This window comes from Grus americana, chromosome 29 (assembly GCF_028858705.1).
Source record: "Grus americana isolate bGruAme1 chromosome 29, bGruAme1.mat, whole genome shotgun sequence".
Taxonomy (NCBI): domain Eukaryota; kingdom Metazoa; phylum Chordata; class Aves; order Gruiformes; family Gruidae; genus Grus; species Grus americana.
Genome location: NC_072880.1, coordinates 3,500,046 through 3,521,132, shown reverse-complemented (window position 1 = coordinate 3,521,132; position 21,087 = coordinate 3,500,046). Strand labels below are relative to the sequence as shown.

The following is a 21,087-nucleotide window of genomic DNA, read 5'->3' as shown; positions in this document are numbered from 1 at the left end:
AAAAAAAATCCCACATAAATCTGAATGTAGTCATATAACCACCAGCCACATCTTCCCACCAACACCACCGGCCAACCCACCTTCTTATGGTAAACCGCTCACCTTCTTTGCTGCTCTTTGGTGCACATCTAGCCTGTCCGCATCTGAAAAAGACACCAGATTATTAAAACAAGTCACCCAGATGCCGAGCGAGAGCCTAACAACTCCAGACTGGGCATATAAACATACTAACCACACGCTCTTAATGCTATTCCACCTAACCCTAACTCAACACCCCCAGGCAGAGCAGCTCCATGCCCAACACACACAGACCAACAATACGCGGAACACAACAGACAACACGACTCAAGGATGAGAGAAAACTCTCAGCAAGAGGGACAACTCCTGGATCAGACATGCTGCCGAGCAAGATGACCTACAGGGCACAACACCCTGACGAGGAAGCTCTGTGGCACTCCCAGAAAAGAATAGAGTGTGATGGCCCGTTATAAGAAGTTACGGTCAAACTCGAGATGACGGATGCGCAAGAAGCCGGTCTTCAAGACCTACGAACCTAAGGAGGCAGGGAAGAAGCCCCAGCCCCTGAAAAGGAACGGCTGGAGAGCAGAGCTCCCAATGCAGCCAGGGATGAGGCTGCAAGAAGAGGACCAAGCAGAAACTTCCAAAACGCAAGATCGATCCATGCTGTGGAGCTTGCTAGGCAAGCAAAGAAGCACCCCGTTGGCGCTACACCGACGAATACAGGCATTCGAGAGCCTAGGGATGGTGCCCGAGAAGCGCGCCGTGCCCCTTGAGAGCAAAGAGGGCATTGAGAGCCAAGCAAGGACAAAGACGCAGAAGACAAGATACACAAACACCACAGACACAGGCCGGAACTGCCCTGCCCAGTCTAGCATGGCACTGACAAGTAACCCGCTCCCTGCGCCCACCCAAATGGGACTGCTCCCAGAGAGCCCTCTGCCCTCCGCTAACCATAAAACCCCTCCCCTGCAACCCCCAAACTTGCCCCCTCCTCGGCCCACTCCCGCCCCGGCCACGGTCCCTCAACTTAGCTTTCAGAGGGCCGGGGATCTAGAACCATCCGGAATAAACAATGTGTACATCGCACATCGGCTAACTGGGACGTTCCTGCAGTCACCAGGTTCCTCTTCATCAGCTACAATAAAAACCAAAAACAACCGAACAGCACCGTCAGTCACCATCGCACCAGTCAACGCCAACCTCGCCCACAACACCCCCCTCCTCAGAGGCACCGTGGCTCTCCACTCACCCGCTCGGTCCAGAGACGCACGCTGCGGCTGTCATTCCTCGCGGCACCTACGACGCCAAGAGACACAGAATTACTCCTACGTTGGTGAGGAGTCACCGCTCCCACGATCGCCCTCGCTATTCTTCCGGCTCACCTCAAACGGGCATCCGGTCCCAAACGTGGCCACAGGGTGCCTGCAAAATCAGAGGGCAATGCTTAAACTAGGCGCCCTATAGTGCTTTGCTATTAGACACTGACAACCGCCTCACCTTCTCGGACCGCTCGTCGGCACGCGGCTTCGCCCCTCCGAGGCTCCCTGCGGCACCTGCCAAAAACAAAGCAAAAGGCACACGCTGAGAGAGCGCCCAAAAACCGCAGCCTACCCGCAGCAACTCCTACCTCCCCCTCCTTCTTTGCCTCAGCCGCTCGTCCTCGCCACCTCTGCCATTTACATGTTGCCACGCTGACGCTTGCGCCCCACCTGGAAAACACAAACAAAAGGATACCTTTAACTTAGCCAGCAATACGACACCTGAAATATAACTGCTACCTCAGCCCACTAGTCGCTGCTCACCCGGTCCGAGTCAGCTCCAGTACCAATATCCAGCTTTGCACCTTCAAAATAAAAAAAAATCCCACATAAATCTGAATGTAGTCATATAACCACCAGCCACATCTTCCCACCAACACCACCGGCCAACCCACCTTCTTATGGTAAACCGCTCACCTTCTTTGCTGCTCTTTGGTGCACATCTAGCCTGTCCGCATCTGAAAAAGACACCAGATTATTAAAACAAGTCACCCAGATGCCGAGCGAGAGCCTAACAACTCCAGACTGGGCATATAAACATACTAACCACACGCTCTTAATGCTATTCCACCTAACCCTAACTCAACACCCCCAGGCAGAGCAGCTCCATGCCCAACACACACAGACCAACAATACGCGGAACACAACAGACAACACGACTCAAGGATGAGAGAAAACTCTCAGCAAGAGGGACAACTCCTGGATCAGACATGCTGCCGAGCAAGATGACCTACAGGGCACAACACCCTGACGAGGAAGCTCTGTGGCACTCCCAGAAAAGAATAGAGTGTGATGGCCCGTTATAAGAAGTTACGGTCAAACTCGAGATGACGGATGCGCAAGAAGCCGGTCTTCAAGACCTACGAACCTAAGGAGGCAGGGAAGAAGCCCCAGCCCCTGAAAAGGAACGGCTGGAGAGCAGAGCTCCCAATGCAGCCAGGGATGAGGCTGCAAGAAGAGGACCAAGCAGAAACTTCCAAAACGCAAGATCGATCCATGCTGTGGAGCTTGCTAGGCAAGCAAAGAAGCACCCCGTTGGCGCTACACCGACGAATACAGGCATTCGAGAGCCTAGGGATGGTGCCCGAGAAGAGCGCCGTGCCCCTTGAGAGCAAAGAGGGCATTGAGAGCCAAGCAAGGACAAAGACGCAGAAGACAAGATACACAAACACCACAGACACAGGCCGGAACTGCCCTGCCCAGTCTAGCATGGCACTGACAAGTAACCCGCTCCCTGCGCCCACCCAAATGGGACTGCTCCCAGAGAGCCCTCTGCCCTCCGCTAACCATAAAACCCCTCCCCTGCAACCCCCAAACTTGCCCCCTCCTCGGCCCACTCCCGCCCCGGCCACGGTCCCTCAACTTAGCTTTCAGAGGGCCGGGGATCTAGAACCATCCGGAATAAACAATGTGTACATCGCACATCGGCTAACTGGGACGTTCCTGCAGTCACCAGGTTCCTCTTCATCAGCTACAATAAAAACCAAAAACAACCGAACAGCACCGTCAGTCACCATCGCACCAGTCAACGCCAACCTCGCCCACAACACCCCCCTCCTCAGAGGCACCGTGGCTCTCCACTCACCCGCTCGGTCCAGAGACGCACGCTGCGGCTGTCATTCCTCGCGGCACCTACGACGCCAAGAGACACAGAATTACTCCTACGTTGGTGAGGAGTCACCGCTCCCAGGATCGCCCTCGCTATTCTTCCGGCTCACCTCAAACGGGCATCCGGTCCCAAACGTGGCCACAGGGTGCCTGCAAAATCAGAGGGCAATGCTTAAACTAGGCGCCCTATAGTGCTTTGCTATTAGACACTGACAACCGCCTCACCTTCTCGGACCGCTCGTCGGCACGCGGCTTCGCCCCTCCGAGGCTCCCTGCGGCACCTGCCAAAAACAAAGCAAAAGGCACACGCTGAGAGAGCGCCCAAAAACCGCAGCCTACCCGCAGCAACTCCTACCTCCCCCTCCTTCTTTGCCTCAGCCGCTCGTCCTCGCCACCTCTGCCATTTACATGTTGCCACGCTGACGCTTGCGCCCCACCTGGAAAACACAAACAAAAGGATACCTTTAACTTAGCCAGCAATACGACACCTGAAATATAACTGCTACCTCAGCCCACTAGTCGCTGCTCACCCGGTCCGAGTCAGCTCCAGTACCAATATCCAGCTTTGCACCTTCAAAATAAAAAAAAAATCCCACATAAATCTGAATGTAGTCATATAACCACCAGCCACATCTTCCCACCAACACCACCGGCCAACCCACCTTCTTATGGTAAACCGCTCACCTTCTTTGCTGCTCTTTGGTGCACATCTAGCCTGTCCGCATCTGAAAAAGACACCAGATTATTAAAACAAGTCACCCAGATGCCGAGCGAGAGCCTAACAATTCCAGACTGGGCATATAAACATACTAACCACACGCTCTTAATGCTATTCCACCTAACCCTAACTCAACACCCCCAGGCAGAGCAGCTCCATGCCCAACACACACAGACCAACAATACGCGGAACACAACAGACAACACGACTCAAGGATGAGAGAAAACTCTCAGCAAGAGGGACAACTCCTGGATCAGACATGCTGCCGAGCAAGATGACCTACAGGGCACAACACCCTGACGAGGAAGCTCTGTGGCACTCCCAGAAAAGAATAGAGTGTGATGGCCCGTTATAAGAAGTTACGGTCAAACTCGAGATGACGGATGCGCAAGAAGCCGGTCTTCAAGACCTACGAACCTAAGGAGGCAGGGAAGAAGCCCCAGCCCCTGAAAAGGAACGGCTGGAGAGCAGAGCTCCCAATGCAGCCAGGGATGAGGCTGCAAGAAGAGGACCAAGCAGAAACTTCCAAAACGCAAGATCGATCCATGCTGTGGAGCTTGCTAGGCAAGCAAAGAAGCACCCCGTTGGCGCTACACCGACGAATACAGGCATTCGAGAGCCTAGGGATGGTGCCCGAGAAGCGCGCCGTGCCCCTTGAGAGCAAAGAGGGCATTGAGAGCCAAGCAAGGACAAAGACGCAGAAGACAAGATACACAAACACCACAGACACAGGCCGGAACTGCCCTGCCCAGTCTAGCATGGCACTGACAAGTAACCCGCTCCCTGCGCCCACCCAAATGGGACTGCTCCCAGAGAGCCCTCTGCCCTCCGCTAACCATAAAACCCCTCCCCTGCAACCCCCAAACTTGCCCCCTCCTCGGCCCACTCCCGCCCCGGCCACGGTCCCTCAACTTAGCTTTCAGAGGGCCGGGGATCTAGAACCATCCGGAATAAACAATGTGTACATCGCACATCGGCTAACTGGGACGTTCCTGCAGTCACCAGGTTCCTCTTCATCAGCTACAATAAAAACCAAAAACAACCGAACAGCACCGTCAGTCACCATCGCACCAGTCAACGCCAACCTCGCCCACAACACCCCCCTCCTCAGAGGCACCGTGGCTCTCCACTCACCCGCTCGGTCCAGAGACGCACGCTGCGGCTGTCATTCCTCGCGGCACCTAAGACGCCAAGAGACACAGAATTACTCCTACGTTGGTGAGGAGTCACCGCTCCCACGATCGCCCTCGCTATTCTTCCGGCTCACCTCAAACGGGCATCCGGTCCCAAACGTGGCCACAGGGTGCCTGCAAAATCAGAGGGCAATGCTTAAACTAGGCGCCCTATAGTGCTTTGCTATTAGACACTGACAACCGCCTCACCTTCTCGGACCGCTCGTCGGCACGCGGCTTCGCCCCTCCGAGGCTCCCTGCGGCACCTGCCAAAAACAAAGCAAAAGGCACACGCTGAGAGAGCGCCCAAAAACCGCAGCCTACCCGCAGCAACTCCTACCTCCCCCTCCTTCTTTGCCTCAGCCGCTCGTCCTCGCCACCTCTGCCATTTACATGTTGCCACGCTGACGCTTGCGCCCCACCTGGAAAACACAAACAAAAGGATACCTTTAACTTAGCCAGCAATACGACACCTGAAATATAACTGCTACCTCAGCCCACTAGTCGCTGCTCACCCGGTCCGAGTCAGCTCCAGTACCAATATCCAGCTTTGCACCTTCAAAATAAAAAAAAATCCCACATAAATCTGAATGTAGTCATATAACCACCAGCCACATCTTCCCACCAACACCACCGGCCAACCCACCTTCTTATGGTAAACCGCTCACCTTCTTTGCTGCTCTTTGGTGCACATCTAGCCTGTCCGCATCTGAAAAAGACACCAGATTATTAAAACAAGTCACCCAGATGCCGAGCGAGAGCCTAACAACTCCAGACTGGGCATATAAACATACTAACCACACGCTCTTAATGCTATTCCACCTAACCCTAACTCAACACCCCCAGGCAGAGCAGCTCCATGCCCAACACACACAGACCAACAATACGCGGAACACAACAGACAACACGACTCAAGGATGAGAGAAAACTCTCAGCAAGAGGGACAACTCCTGGATCAGACATGCTGCCGAGCAAGATGACCTACAGGGCACAACACCCTGACGAGGAAGCTCTGTGGCACTCCCAGAAAAGAATAGAGTGTGATGGCCCGTTATAAGAAGTTACGGTCAAACTCGAGATGACGGATGCGCAAGAAGCCGGTCTTCAAGACCTACGAACCTAAGGAGGCAGGGAAGAAGCCCCAGCCCCTGAAAAGGAACGGCTGGAGAGCAGAGCTCCCAATGCAGCCAGGGATGAGGCTGCAAGAAGAGGACCAAGCAGAAACTTCCAAAACGCAAGATCGATCCATGCTGTGGAGCTTGCTAGGCAAGCAAAGAAGCACCCCGTTGGCGCTACACCGACGAATACAGGCATTCGAGAGCCTAGGGATGGTGCCCGAGAAGCGCGCCGTGCCCCTTGAGAGCAAAGAGGGCATTGAGAGCCAAGCAAGGACAAAGACGCAGAAGACAAGATACACAAACACCACAGACACAGGCCGGAACTGCCCTGCCCAGTCTAGCATGGCACTGACAAGTAACCCGCTCCCTGCGCCCACCCAAATGGGACTGCTCCCAGAGAGCCCTCTGCCCTCCGCTAACCATAAAACCCCTCCCCTGCAACCCCCAAACTTGCCCCCTCCTCGGCCCACTCCCGCCCCGGCCACGGTCCCTCAACTTAGCTTTCAGAGGGCCGGGGATCTAGAACCATCCGGAATAAACAATGTGTACATCGCACATCGGCTAACTGGGACGTTCCTGCAGTCACCAGGTTCCTCTTCATCAGCTACAATAAAAACCAAAAACAACCGAACAGCACCGTCAGTCACCATCGCACCAGTCAACGCCAACCTCGCCCACAACACCCCCCTCCTCAGAGGCACCGCGGCTCTCCACTCACCCGCTCGGTCCAGAGACGCACGCTGCGGCTGTCATTCCTCGCGGCACCTACGACGCCAAGAGACACAGAATTACTCCTACGTTGGTGAGGAGTCACCGCTCCCAGGATCGCCCTCGCTATTCTTCCGGCTCACCTCAAACGGGCATCCGGTCCCAAACGTGGCCACAGGGTGCCTGCAAAATCAGAGGGCAATGCTTAAACTAGGCGCCCTATAGTGCTTTGCTATTAGACACTGACAACCGCCTCACCTTCTCGGACCGCTCGTCGGCACGCGGCTTCGCCCCTCCGAGGCTCCCTGCGGCACCTGCCAAAAACAAAGCAAAAGGCACACGCTGAGAGAGCGCCCAAAAACCGCAGCCTACCCGCAGCAACTCCTACCTCCCCCTCCTTCTTTGCCTCAGCCGCTCGTCCTCGCCACCTCTGCCATTTACATGTTGCCACGCTGACGCTTGCGCCCCACCTGGAAAACACAAACAAAAGGATACCTTTAACTTAGCCAGCAATACGACACCTGAAATATAACTGCTACCTCAGCCCACTAGTCGCTGCTCACCCGGTCCGAGTCAGCTCCAGTACCAATATCCAGCTTTGCACCTTCAAAATAAAAAAAAATCCCACATAAATCTGAATGTAGTCATATAACCACCAGCCACATCTTCCCACCAACACCACCGGCCAACCCACCTTCTTATGGTAAACCGCTCACCTTCTTTGCTGCTCTTTGGTGCACATCTAGCCTGTCCGCATCTGAAAAAGACACCAGATTATTAAAACAAGTCACCCAGATGCCGAGCGAGAGCCTAACAACTCCAGACTGGGCATATAAACATACTAACCACACGCTCTTAATGCTATTCCACCTAACCCTAACTCAACACCCCCAGGCAGAGCAGCTCCATGCCCAACACACACAGACCAACAATACGCGGAACACAACAGACAACACGACTCAAGGATGAGAGAAAACTCTCAGCAAGAGGGACAACTCCTGGATCAGACATGCTGCCGAGCAAGATGACCTACAGGGCACAACACCCTGACGAGGAAGCTCTGTGGCACTCCCAGAAAAGAATAGAGTGTGATGGCCCGTTATAAGAAGTTACGGTCAAACTCGAGATGACGGATGCGCAAGAAGCCGGTCTTCAAGACCTACGAACCTAAGGAGGCAGGGAAGAAGCCCCAGCCCCTGAAAAGGAACGGCTGGAGAGCAGAGCTCCCAATGCAGCCAGGGATGAGGCTGCAAGAAGAGGACCAAGCAGAAACTTCCAAAACGCAAGATCGATCCATGCTGTGGAGCTTGCTAGGCAAGCAAAGAAGCACCCCGTTGGCGCTACACCGACGAATACAGGCATTCGAGAGCCTAGGGATGGTGCCCGAGAAGCGCGCCGTGCCCCTTGAGAGCAAAGAGGGCATTGAGAGCCAAGCAAGGACAAAGACGCAGAAGACAAGATACACAAACACCACAGACACAGGCCGGAACTGCCCTGCCCAGTCTAGCATGGCACTGACAAGTAACCCGCTCCCTGCGCCCACCCAAATGGGACTGCTCCCAGAGAGCCCTCTGCCCTCCGCTAACCATAAAACCCCTCCCCTGCAACCCCCAAACTTGCCCCCTCCTCGGCCCACTCCCGCCCCGGCCACGGTCCCTCAACTTAGCTTTCAGAGGGCCGGGGATCTAGAACCATCCGGAATAAACAATGTGTACATCGCACATCGGCTAACTGGGACGTTCCTGCAGTCACCAGGTTCCTCTTCATCAGCTACAATAAAAACCAAAAACAACCGAACAGCACCGTCAGTCACCATCGCACCAGTCAACGCCAACCTCGCCCACAACACCCCCCTCCTCAGAGGCACCGTGGCTCTCCACTCACCCGCTCGGTCCAGAGACGCACGCTGCGGCTGTCATTCCTCGCGGCACCTAAGACGCCAAGAGACACAGAATTACTCCTACGTTGGTGAGGAGTCACCGCTCCCACGATCGCCCTCGCTATTCTTCCGGCTCACCTCAAACGGGCATCCGGTCCCAAACGTGGCCACAGGGTGCCTGCAAAATCAGAGGGCAATGCTTAAACTAGGCGCCCTATAGTGCTTTGCTATTAGACACTGACAACCGCCTCACCTTCTCGGACCGCTCCTCGGCATACAGCTTTGCCCCTCCGAGGCTCCCTGCGGCACCTGCCAAAAACAAAGGAAAGCCACACGCTGAGAGAGCGCCCAAAAACCGCAGCCTGCCCACACCAATTCCTACCTCCCCCTCCTTTTACCTCAGCCGCTCGTCCTCGCCACCTCTGCCATTTACATGTTGCCACACTGAGGCTTGCGCCCCACCTAGAAAATACAAAGGATACCTGTATCTTAACCAGCAATGCAACACCTGAAAAATAACTGCTGTACTTCAGCCCTCTAGTCACTGCTCACCTGGCCTGAGTCACCTCCAGTGCTGATATCCTAGAGCATCAATATCCAGCTTTGCACCTTCAAAATTAAAAACCCACACACCAATCTTAATGGAGGAGTCATATAGCCATCAGCCACATCTTCCCTCCAACACCACCGGCCGACCCACCTTCTTAGAGGGCTCTGCTCCCCTCCCGTACTGCTCTTTGGTGCACATATTCTCTCTCCGCATCTGAAAAAACCTAATTATTAACAAGTCACCTGGATGCTGTATGATAACTGAACAATTCCAGAGCTCTTGTTCACCTTTAGGAATGTTATCCAAAGCACAACTACAGACCACCATTAAAAAAACACCCCCAAACTTTAAGCCCCACAGGGACAAGCCTTTGACACCTTGGAGAGTCAATCTGCTTTCGCTGCCCCTGAACGCCCCATCCCAGGTGGCTCCATTCATCTCCACAGAACACTACAGAAATGATGCTCTGCTCAGTCTGCCAACAGCTACTCTATCCAAGGCAGCTACGCAACCTTTGCCCAAGCAGTCTAGACATATTGACATACTAACCATATGTTCTTATTGCTATTCCACCTAACCCTGGACTCGACAACCCAGGCAGAACAGCTCCACGCCCTACAGACTCACACACCAACACTACACAGAACACTACAAACAATGTGACTCCAAGGTGAGAGAAAACTCTCAGCAAGAAGAATGACTCCTGGACCTGAGATGCTACCGTACAAGATGACCTACAGGGCGCAACGCCCAAACGAGAAAGGTCTGTAGAGTTCCCAGAATTGACCGTAATGGCCCATTGTAAGATGTTACTGTTGGAACCAAGACGATGGATGCAGCAAGAAGCCGGTCTTCAAGACCTAGAGAACATAAGGATGCAGGAAGACCCAGTCCCTGAAAATGAACAGCTGGAGAGCAGAGCTCCCGACGCAGCCCGGTATTGTGCCTCAAAAAGAGGACCCACCGGAAACTTCCGACGCGCGAGACCGATCCACGCCGTAAGCTTGCTATGCAAGAAAAGAAGCTCCCCGTTGGCACTATGCCGATGAGTAGAGGCATTCAAGACCCTAGGGATGGCGTCCGAGAAGCACGCTGTGCCCCTCGTGTGCAAAGAGGGCACCGAGACCCAAGGGAGGGCTAAGACACAGAAGACAAGATACACAACATATCACACACACAGGCTGGAACTGCCCTGCCCGGCACAGTCTAGCATCATGTTGACAAGTAACCCGCTCCCTTTGCCCGCTCAAGGGGACTGCTCCCAGACAGCTCTTGCCCCTACACTAACCATAAAACCCCTCCCCTGCAACCCCCAAACTCGCCCTGTCCTCATCCCACTCCCTCCCCAGCCACAGTCCTTCAGCTTAGCTTTCAGAGGGCCAGGGATCTAGAACCATCCGCAACAAAAACATCAACACCACGCATTGGCTAATTGGGATGTTCTGGCGGTCGCCCGGTTCCTCTTCATCAGCTACAATAAAAACAGAGCACAAACAACAAAACAGCACTGTCAGTCAGCATTGCGTCAGTCAGTCAACACCAACCTCACCCACAACACCCCCCCTCCTCAGAAGCACCGTTGGCTCTCCACTCACCTGCTCATTCCAGAGGCAGACACCACAGCTGTCATCGCTTGTGGTGCCTAAGACACCAAGAGACACAAAATTACTCCTACATTTGTGAGAAGTCACTGCTCCCACAATCACCCTTGCTGTTCCTTCAGCTCACCTCAAACGGGCATCCGGTTCCAAAGGGGTGGCCACACAGCACCTGCTAAACCAGAGGGAAATGCTTTAACTAGTTGCCATATACCGCTGCGCTATTAGGCACTGACAACTGCCTCACCTTCTGGGACCGCTCATTTGCACGCAGCTTCGTCCCTCCGAGGCTCCCGGCGGCACCTTGCAAAAACAAAGCAAGAGGCACATGCTGAGACAGTGCCCAAAACTGCCACCCGCACAGATTTTCATCTCCCCCTCCTTTACTTCAGCTGCTTGCTCATCTGGCCTCAGTCATTTTGGGCTGCCATGCTTGCACCCCACCTAGAAAACACAAACAAAGGACACCTGTATCTCAAACAGCAATGCAACACCTGAAAAATAACTGCTACTTCAGCCCACAAGTCACAGCTCACCTGGCCCAAGTCATCTCCCATATCGATATCCAGATTCACACCTTCAAAACAAGAAACCCCACACAAATCTCAATGTAGTCATATAGCCACCAGCCACATCTTCCCACCAACACCACCGGCCGACCCACCTTCCTCCTACGGCGCTCCGCTCCCCTCCTCTGCCACTCTTTGGTGCGCATCTAGCCTGTCCGCATCTGAAAAACACACCAGATTATTAAACAAGTCACCCAGAGGCCAACCGAGAGCCAAACAACTCCAGACTGGGCATATCAACATACTAACCATACGCTCTTATTGCTATTCCACCTAACCCTGACTCAACACCCCCGGGCAGAGCAGCTCCACACCCACCACACACACAGGCCAACACTACTCAGAACGCTGCAAATGACATGACTCAAAGATGAGAGAAAACTCTCAGCAAGAAGAACGACTCCCGGACCGGAGAGACTGCCGAGCAAGATGACCTACAGGGCGCAACACCCAGGCAAAGAGGCTCTATGGCAACCCCAGAAAAGAATTGGCCATGATGACCTGTTATAAGAAGTTACTGTCAAAACCAAGATGACGGATGCAGCAAGATGGCTTGCTTCAAGACCTAAGAACATAAGGACACAGAGAGCAAGACTCAGTCCCTGAAAAGGAACGGCCGGAGAGCAGAGCTCCCGACGCAGCCCGGTATTGTGCCTCAAAAAGAGGACCCACCGGAAACTTCCGACGCGCGAGACCGATCCACACCGTAAGCTTGCTATGCAAGAAAAGAAGCTCCCCGTTGGCACTATGCCGATGAGTAGAGGCATTCAAGACCCTAGGGATGGCGTCCGAGAAGCACGCTGCGCCCCTTGTGTGCAAAGAGGGCACTGAGACCCAAGGGAGGGCTAAGACACAGGACACAAGATACACAAACGTAACGCAGGCTGGAACCGCCCTGCCCGGCACAGTCTAGCATCATGTTGACAAGTAACCCGCTCCCTTTGCCCGCCCAGGGGGGACTGCTCCCAGACAGCCCACTCCCCTACACTAACCATAAAAGCCCCTCCCCTGCAACCCCCAAACTTGCCCCCTCCTCATCCCACTCCCTCCCCAGCCACGGTCCCATAACTTAGCTTTCAGAGGGCCGGGGATCTGAATCCATCCATAATAAGCAATGCGCACGTCACACATCGGCCAACTGGGACGTTCCTGCAGTCGCCAGGTTCCTCTTCATCATCTACAATAATAAAACCCAAACCAAACAACAAACGGTGCCGTCAGTCAGCAGCGCGCCGGTCAACACCAACTTCTCCCACAACACCCCCCCCCCCCCTCAAAACGGCCACGGCTTTCCACTCTTCTGTTCCTTTACCTCGGCCGCTCCTCCTCGCCGAAGCTCAGGTGACAAGTGACACAAACTACCTCCTTACCTACGCAGCCCTTAAGGGTATTACAGAGGCGGTCGGCCGATGGAAAAAGCGTGATGATCGCAACACGGTGTCTCAAAGATCCCAAATGGGCACCTTACAACTACAGAAACTGGTGCTAGAAACACAATAGATAAATATGAACAAGAGAACATAATTGCCGTGACCGATACTAGAGCAAACCTCACTGCATGCTTAAGGAAAAAGGCAAAACTAGAAAATAGAAAAAGCTTGCATGTCAGAACCACAATAAGAGAAAGACCCCTAGCTGCAGAATTTTTTTTTTTTTTGGTGAGCACAGATAACACGCATCCTCCTCTCCAAGAAATTCCAGCAAACATGGTCACTCGAGCCTGCGCTGGAGACAATCGCCTAGTCCATGTCTAAGTAACTATGAAATCCAAATGGACGGTGAAGGGATGGATGCAAAAATTAAGTCAGGGAAGGAAGAAAGTAAAAAGCACAGAGAAGCAGAGAGTTCAGGAGGGTATATTTTGGTGTATTCCTCACTTTACGAGATGAGACTCTTCTGACGTTCAGCCCTGCTTATTCTGATGCAGAGGAACGGACGGTTTACGGTGCATCTCGGAACCATTGTATCTCCTGTCAGCTGCAGAGAGACTAGAGCAGAACAGACCTCATCAACATCCAAATCCAACTGCAAAGCTAACCTGAGAAAGGCTGATGAACCTTCCTCCCTTTCCGAGCCATCCCCCGGTCCCAAAACTTTTCTTCCCTTTTCTTCTCCAGGGCTCTCAGGGAAGGAACCCCACTCCTTCTGACAACTCCGTCCCTGTATTTGCACCCTTGAACCGCCTGCATCGGCCGCTCCGAGAGCTGCTCTTCTGAGCCGTGCTCTGCATTCTCTGCGGGCAGCTCCTCTCTTCTGTTTTCCTGCAAAGTCTGGGCTCTGCTACAGGCCCATAAAGTAAGTGAAGTCCCGATGCTTATAATCTACGAGGGGCCTGCCGCAAGCAGGTTCTAGGAATGACGTGGTACTCCATGGGCGACCGGGAAAGGCGATGAGCTGTCCTGTACCCTGAAAGATGCTATGCTTTACGTCCTTGCTGCTTTCCTAAGCAATACTAAAACTCCCTCAACAGATGCATACAAGATGCTCACCCTAAACCCTGCTAAATGATCTCACCCTCAGTCCTATTAAAAGGAGATGACATCATCAGCTTACACAGTAAACAGCAAAACTGGTGCTAAAAACAAAGTTCTATCTCCAATAAAGTCAGAAATTCCAGTAAAATACAATGAACCTAGAATAAAAACAAAGTTACGTGCCATTAAATCATCTCGCAAACTCCTGAATGCTCAATACAAATTTACTAACTTGGAAAAAACGCCCAAATCTGCATACAAGCCTGTTTTCTTCTCTAGCTCCCTCTTAACCTCAACTATTCCCAAAGCTCTTACCTCAGGTGCCTCTACTTCCCAAAACATCAAAACAAACAGCTGAGCCAGCACCAAATCTGCCATTGACTGAAGGAACAGCAGAGCACCTACACCACAGAAGCCCAGGAGCTGAATGAGCTCCCTTGCACAGACCTGGGGCTCATATACCCCGGGCCCCACCCACTGCCCTTCCCACCATCCCCTGGGAAAGGGGAGGGGCCGACCACCACGAGGCTTAAAGGCAGCCAGAGGAGGTATGGTGGGCTTTTTGATCTGCCTTGAGTTTATGCTGTGTTTTTCACCTGTCTGAGCCCTATCCCCTTCCATCTTCTTGTGAAAATTAACTCTACCTTAGCCAAAAACAGGATACCTGTGTTGGCAAGCGTGCAGTACAGCATGCTCATACTCCGAAAGGTTTAGGAAGAGAATGTTGGGTTACCCAAATGTTTTGGGTTTGCGTGGCAAGGTTGGGGGGGGGGGGGGCTAGAGGGCTGGCTTCTGTAAGAAGTTTCTAGAGAGCTTCCTCTATGTCCATCAGAACCAATGCCAGCCAGCTCCAAGACAGACCCACCGCTGGCCAAGGCCAAGCCAATCAGCAACGAGCTAGGACCTCTGTGATAACATAGGTAAGAGAAAAAGGAAAAAAAAAATCCCCAAACCAAAAACCAACCAAACAAAAAAACTAGCAGTGGCTTTTGCAGCCGGAGAGAGGAGTGAGAAGATGTGAGAAACAACTTTTGCAGACACCGAGGTCAGTGCAGAAGGAGGGGGAGGAGGTGCTCCAGGCGCCGGAGCAGAGATTCCCCTGCAGCTCGTGGTGAAGGCCACGGTGAAGCAGGCCGTCCCCCTGCAGCCCACGGAGGATGATGGGGAAGGAGAGATTCCACCTGCAGCCCGTGGAGGACCCCGCACCGCAGCAGGTGGATGCCCCCGAAGGAGGCTGCGACCCTGTGCGAAGTCCGTGCTGGAGCAGGCTCCTGGCAGGACCTGCAGAGAGAGGAGCCCACGTCGGAGCAGGTTTGCTGGCAGGACTTGTGACCCCGTGGGGGACCCACGTTGGAGCAGTCTGCTCCTGAAGGGCTGCACCCCGTGGGAGGGACTCCCGTTGGAGAAGGTGGCGGAGGACTGTCTCCCGTGGGAGGGACCCCACGTTGGAGCAGGGGAAGAGCGTGAGGAGTCCTCCGCCTGAGGAGGAAGGAGCCACAGGGACAATGTGTGATGAACTGACCGCAACCCCCCTTCCCCGTCCCCCCTGTGCCACTGGGGGGCAGTAGGTAGAGAATTCGGGAGTGAAGTTGAGCCTGGGAAGAATGGAGGGGTGGGAGGAGGTGTTTTAAGATTTGGGTTTATTTCTCATTACTCTACTGTGTTTTGCTTGGTAATAAATTAGACTAATTTGTTTCTAAGTTGAGTCTGTTTTGCCCGTGACGGTAATTGGTGAACGATCTCTCCTTGTCCTTATCTCGACTTATGAGCCTCTCGTTATATTTTTCTCTCCGCTGTCCAGTTGAGGAAGGGGAGCGACAGAGCGGCTTTGGTGGGCATCTGGCCTCCAGCCGGGGTCAATCCACCACACCGAATGAGAATATATTTCTCTGCTCCTGCTGAATTGAAACCATGACATGTCCTGGTTCTGGGATGAGGCTTGAGCACTGAAGGTAGCCTTCTCTGCAGGGAGGTATACAAGAGGCTGAGCGCGCAGAGAGATGAATGGAGACCTGGGTCCCTGCGGAGATACGTGTGAATACAGGCAGTCGCCGACAAACGTGACAACCGAGGGCAGGGGTCGATGAGGAGGCACCGAGGAAGAAAGATACATCAACTTGGTCCAATTATTTTTTGCACCGCACCTCAAAACCCAAAGAAACCCGCTCCTCAATAGACAAGGGCCAGAAGAACAGTCGGTAGCTGTTGAAGTTCATGCATCTGGGAAGAAGCGGAATTGGGGGGTCACATGGCCCAGTAACGGTGTCAAGCTTCCCGCTATCTGGGATTTGGAGGAGGCAACCAGGCAGACGCCGCTACCTAGGTCATCCACGTCTTAGGTTGCATCCCTTGACGTATTCCAGATGTGGGAGAGATTAACCTAACCATAGACCAGGCAGGGAAGAAGGCGTTCCTAGGATGTTCTTTTTCTCATCCTAATGCAGATAGCTGAAAGGAATTCTATGACCTGTCCTTCAGAAGGACCTTTCCCCATCACCCCCACCAAATGATAACCAGATGATTGAGATAGCTACTGAGGAAAGGAGAAGCCCCCTCCTAGTGGGATCTCTAGTGCGAAGCAACGCTGGGAGCTCGGAGGAAACATCAGCAGTTCCTACGATGGCCCAGATCTGAATGGGCTGGCTGATCCGAGGACACCTTCTACGTTTGTTCACAAGCTGCGCTGGTCCAAGCGGCGTGGCCTGGCTCCCCAGAGTTGAGCGTACATCAGACATCTCCGACAAGCCACGTAGGAACTTCTCTCTGAAGAGTATATGAAGCATCCAGGCCGAGCACCGTTCCTCCGCCCTTCAGAACTTCTCCACCGTAACTAACAGCCGCAACAGCCTGGAAAAGCCCTCCGGCAGCCCCCGCTGAAACCCGGTCACCTACTAATCACAGCTGCACTCACCTGCAGCTCCTCTCTTTCCTTTCTCACTACTGATAGCAATGAGATCACATAGGAAGTTACATACTAAGAACATCTGTGAAAGAAAAAGAAGAGTCAATTTGCCGCTTAAAAAGATGAACCCCCGTGGGGATGTGGAGGCGGTCGCCAGCAAACATGCATCTTCGAAGTAAAAACATGAAAAACAAGAGCATTTGCAAAGAATTTCTGTAAAGCGGAAATTCAGAATACAGACCTACTTTTTTTTTGCCACGCATTAAAAAAAAAGGCCGCATTTATCATAGGAAATATCAACGGAAGGCTCTAAACCAGTGCCTGACCACCTGCTTTCTACTGGAAAGTGCAGTCTTTTCTTAAGACGGTATCAAAGATGGGACCCGTGAGCAGTATTGGGGGAACAAGTGGGGTTAAACCACCTAGCTATTCAGAAGATACCAAAAGGAATGAGGAAAGGCGAATACGACGAAGAGAGATGCCTCAGAAGGGAAGCACGCAACTGTTATGTGCATCAGCTGTAGAGAGGGTGTTATGAAAAGTCGTTATCTTCCCATCTGAAGCCCTCAGGGGTGTTATAAATGTAACAGATTGGCACTTATAAAGGAACGTGCGTTAAAAGAAAACAGACACCTGCCTGGAGATCATCTCTGCCGGGACTCGAACCCGGAACCTCTGGATTAGAAGTCCAGCGCGCTCGTCCATTGCGCCACAGAGACCTCACCGTGTGTGTAATATCGGCACCAGAACTGAAAAATCACACACCTCCTGCATCGTGGGAGGGATCTTGGTACCCCATTCTCATCGTGCGGTGCCAAGGCAGCACGAAAACCTGGTGTCCAGATCAATCTCCCTTGCAAATCAACATCTCTGGGCGTCCCTTTCTTCCACAGGACCGGGCAATAATTCTGGGTATGATCTATATATCTCAGCAGCAGGGATGCAGCAAAAACCTGGATGCAGGCTTGTGTCTGCATCTCTGGCAACCTTTCCGCAGCATCTCTAGCTCGACTGAGGGCAGAGCTAAATCCTGGAGTAGAGTTAATGGCTGCATCTCCCTCAGCATCATCACAGCATCCTCACTGCAGAAGCCAAGAGAGATAAAGATGAAAGAGGATTTAGCTTACGACACTGAACGCTGACAATGATGAAGAAAGCTCTGTCTGTCATGATGAAAAACGCAGAAACCTGTGGTTTGAGCAGAGAAATAAAAGAAAAAGGAGCTATCGTGTTTTTATTTTAAGCAAGGTTTAATATTTCTCTCTGGGCATCTTCCATTGCAAAAAAAATTAAGACGACATCAAAACAACAGGAAGTATCCTTTTTACATCCTCTGAGCTATTGAACAATTGATCAAACTCTGTGACGTGATTCCTTGCTGTGAACAAACACATTTTGCATTTCTAAACTGCATGAATGGTAGAGTATTTTTTACTCCCAAATATGCTCTTAAATAGGGACAAATGCAAAAGGCTAACTGCAATATGACTTGCTTAGAAGAATAAACGCTACCTGAGACAATGAGCTTTTACCTCAGGGTCAACGTGACCCAAAGACCCAACCTAAGCCAGCTCTTACCGGCAGAGAACACCCCGTACCAATGATAAAACAATAGAAGATTCACCCTTCAACAGAACCAGGCGTATAACCGCGGCCAGACCTGCAACCGACCAGAATCTAGGATAATCGTCACCGCTACCTGTACAGGACAGCGGTTTAGACCAATGAAGATCATCACACCGCTGACCGTACGTGCGTACCTCCTGCACGGGACAAGCGTATACTGATCCTGCATGGGACAAGCACATACTGATTATGCGAGCAACAGTAACCAACTAGCCCACCCCTTAACATGAAAAATTTGATTGGTCTATACAACCGTATTGTCATATACGTAATCCCTGCTTTCCTCTGTATCCGAGTCCTCCATGCCTTAGGTTATGCGCATAGCTAAAATATAAAAGAATAAATTCCCTTGGTAATTCTGCGCTAGGCATCCTTGTCTCCTTCCTCGGCTGGCAAAGAACTGACTTTTACACAAATTGGGCTGTGAAGTCACGTGGTGCTAACAAGAAGAGGCACGGCACTGACAACTCAGTACATCTAATGCAAAACGAAAGAATTTGGTTTTCTTTTTGCTGATGCTCTGGGTCTTTGGAAAGGTTTTACGGTTGTCTTGACAAGTAAAATCCAGCTAGAAGTGGTGTGAAAGAAGACAGGGATTTAACCTCTGTCGGACAAAACCCTTCCTGCTGCAAAAGATACCCAGTAAATCGATAATCCTTGAGATAAATTACTCTGCGAACCAACTGTAGTGCCAGTGTAGCACTGTAATCCCACCAGTACCTTGAGAAAACTCAAAGTCTAGAAAACAGGGTGAACAAAGGCTGTGCTTAAAAAAAGATTCATATAATAAATCTTAGACAAAGTTATAAAGCATCAATATAGGACAGAAAGTAAGAAAAAGAAAAAAAAAACCATCTCTCTCAGCCTGTAGCTGCGCTATGCGTGTTCCTCGTGGGAGAAGATGACACCGGCTCTTTTAATATGATTTTGTGAGGCTGCACCTCAAAAGCGGTGCCTGTTTTGAAATCACCAAGAGTCTTGTCAGCAAGCAGAAAATCTGGAGATGAAGTATTAAATTGCACAAACCTCAGAAGAATGACCGTGGCTTTACGGGCAGCGGCATCCCGGGAGTCAGAGGGTAGAGGGGTTTCGAAAGAACCCCCGTTCCTCCCGACTGGAGCTGGACTGGGGCTCGTTGCAGCTCTGCAACCTGCCTTTCCCTTCTGACTGCCTATGCTCTCATACATCTTAGGATAATGCATAGCCCAGCAGCACGCATGCCCAAATTTTTACCAGCCAACCAGCATTCAACATCTGGAAGAAAGTCTGCTCCAATCAGCCCTAATTGCACCAGAAACAGGAAAGGTCCGGGAGTTTGAGTAGCTTCTGGTGAAAATGCCACATTTCCAAGAGAAAGTGTGGGGAGAACCACCCCTTGCAGGGAAACGGATGTGCCACAGGATGCACCCTCCCCCGCCAAGAGCACCCCCCCCCCCGATCAGCGGCACTGCTAGGAGTGCCACCAGAGCCTTCTTCCCATCCTCATCCCAGCACGTACCCGTGTCGGCGCAAGGGCGTGGCCACGGGCCACGCGCTACCAAATGCTCCCTGAAGAATGCTAGAAAGCAACGTGCAACTTTCAAATCATCAGGCCACCTGCCAGGCATCTTTATACCTTCGATAATTTGGACAGTCTTCCACGAGGTACTGACCGTCCCTCTGTTAGCTCCGTATGTGACATACTTGGAAAGCGGAGACTGGAGTGAGCAGCATAGATGCAGGTAGGTTATTTTTGGTGCTGAGGGATGCCAATACAGCCATTTCTGTGGGAAGAGATGACAGTGAAATTCAGTAGGCTGGGCAGCATGTTTTGAGACAAGAGCAATATCCTTCTTTAGATACAGAGAAGGAGGTGTTTATAATGTGAGTGTCCCCAGCACATAGAAGCGTCATGGGAGTGAAAAAGCTGCAAGGGGTACAAGCAAGGTGCAAACTGGCCCCCGACTCATCCCTGATCGCCTTCCAGCATCAAATCGTTTGCTGCAGACAAGAAGAACACGAGCCATGAGCAAGGATGCAGTGGACCACGGTGAACCAAGATAATTTACTACCTTATAAACAGCTGGGATAGGCCTTTTGCGAGACAAAGGCTTAAGCAGTAAGACGGCTACCGAAGCATGTCTTACTTGAGCAGTAAGATACCGCCTCATGTCAAGCTGCTCTAGGGCAGCATCGTCAATGCCGAGAGATTCAAAAATCTCTCCACGCACCTAAATAAACAGCAATGGAAAATCTGTATCGTCAAAGCTGGGACTGTTTTGTGGTATCCACGGCTAAAGGTTTTATAGTATACACAACTACCCTATTACCTAAAAAAAAAACCTTCTCCGAGAGTCACCAAAGAGCCAGTCCCACCAAGCTAAGGATAAAGTTTTAGAAGCTGCGCGCTTGCAGGCCGCAAAGCCCGTTAGCCCGTGTATCTGCAATGGGGAAGGTTTTCCCCACATCCTTACAATTTGTAGGGTATATTCTTGTTTTCTTCCTAAACTTGCAATCTCTTCTTTATTGCTTTTTTCTTCTTTTGCCAGCCACATCAGAAGCACCCAAAATCCAGTCAGGTACCTCGCACTAGATTTGACCACCACATCGCAAATCCTCCAGCGCCT

The 21,087-nt window shown here is 52.0% G+C and overlaps 3 long non-coding RNA genes and 1 other non-coding gene across 5 annotated transcripts; all 4 read right to left on the bottom strand.

Annotated features, from left to right (window-relative positions):
• Nucleotides 1-10,645: 10,645 nt before the first annotated feature.
• On the bottom strand, nucleotides 10,646-11,215 carry LOC129197644 (uncharacterized). Of its 2 annotated transcripts, none has more exons than XR_008574365.1 (4): nucleotides 11,158-11,215; nucleotides 11,041-11,085; nucleotides 10,908-10,954; nucleotides 10,646-10,783 (listed from the first exon to the last, which is right to left on the bottom strand). It is a non-coding gene; the product is annotated as an uncharacterized LOC129197644 (long non-coding RNA). The 2 variants fall into 2 exon arrangements; XR_008574364.1 differs by having other exon boundaries at nucleotides 11,041-11,082; nucleotides 11,158-11,213.
• A 96-nt stretch (nucleotides 11,216-11,311) lies between these two features.
• On the bottom strand, nucleotides 11,312-12,445 carry LOC129197645 (uncharacterized). Its single transcript, XR_008574366.1, has 3 exons — nucleotides 11,575-12,445; nucleotides 11,447-11,487; nucleotides 11,312-11,354 (listed from the first exon to the last, which is right to left on the bottom strand). It is a non-coding gene; the product is annotated as an uncharacterized LOC129197645 (long non-coding RNA).
• Nucleotides 12,446-12,540: 95 nt separating this feature from the next.
• LOC129197800 (uncharacterized) lies at nucleotides 12,541-14,358 on the bottom strand. The gene is made up of 4 exons (XR_008574387.1): nucleotides 14,269-14,358; nucleotides 13,357-13,467; nucleotides 12,850-12,964; nucleotides 12,541-12,656 (listed from the first exon to the last, which is right to left on the bottom strand). It is a non-coding gene; the product is annotated as an uncharacterized LOC129197800 (long non-coding RNA).
• Nucleotides 14,359-17,500: 3,142 nt separating this feature from the next.
• On the bottom strand, nucleotides 17,501-17,574 carry TRNAR-UCU (transfer RNA arginine (anticodon UCU)). The gene has a single exon. It is a non-coding gene; the product is annotated as a tRNA-Arg (tRNA).
• Nucleotides 17,575-21,087: the final 3,513 nt, after the last annotated feature.